Genomic DNA, 988 nt, shown 5'->3' with positions numbered 1-988 from the left:
TAACCTAGCGGTTCGGCAAAAAGAGACCGGTAGAATAAGTACTAAGCTTACAAAGAATAAGTCCTGGGGTAGATTTTCTCGACTGAAGGCGGTGCTCCAGCATGGCCGCAGTTAAATGACTGAAACAAGTAAAAGAGAGTAAGCACAAGGCCAAAAGATTTTGGGGGAGGGGGCTAGTCGATTAGATTGATCCCAGTGCGCAACTGGTACTTAATTTATTGACCCTTAAAGGATGAAAGGCAAAGTCGACCTCGGCGGAATTTGAACCCAGAACGTAAAGACAGACGAAATACCGCTAAGCATTTCTCCTGGCATGCTAACGTTTTTGCCAGCTCACCGCTGAAATAATAAATGTAGCTTTTGAAGTATTTTTTAAGACCCCAAAGTTTTCGAGATGTGTTTTGTTTTGTTGAAATACTATAGGTTGTCGCAGTGTATTAAAGTAATGTTTTGAGATCAATCTCCAGCCAACACACTCAACGACACAGACAGGTACAAACGCATATACACACACACAAAGTATACGTGCATGTGTATATGTGTGTATACATACATGCACACATACATATGTATGTATATAAATATATATAGTCAGCACACCAAGTTTAGTAAAAACTTGAGCAGGCTTTATGAACCCTGCTAGAATTTCGCATGATTTAGGGCAAAAGTGGTGATAAATTTCTTAAGTTGGGGGTGACAATTTTTTACAATTAAACAAAAGTAAATGTTAGTTTCCTAATTTCTATAAAATTATATATATATGTAGTTGGAATTTACAAAAAAACAGAACAAAACAAAAAAACCAAGAGACGGAGACAGGTGCATAAACAACAAACAGGTATATTAGTTTAACGCTCGAGAAGGTGAGAAAGTCTTTTACGTTTCGAGCCTACGTTCTTCATCAGAAAGGAACACAAGGAAATAAACAGAGAGAGAATAAAAAAAAGCTTTAGTGGCTAGCAGTCAATTATGGCGGTTGTATATATAT

Source organism: Octopus bimaculoides, chromosome 25 (assembly GCF_001194135.2).
Source record: "Octopus bimaculoides isolate UCB-OBI-ISO-001 chromosome 25, ASM119413v2, whole genome shotgun sequence".
Taxonomy (NCBI): domain Eukaryota; kingdom Metazoa; phylum Mollusca; class Cephalopoda; order Octopoda; family Octopodidae; genus Octopus; species Octopus bimaculoides.
Note: the sequence above shows the minus strand (reverse complement) of the source record.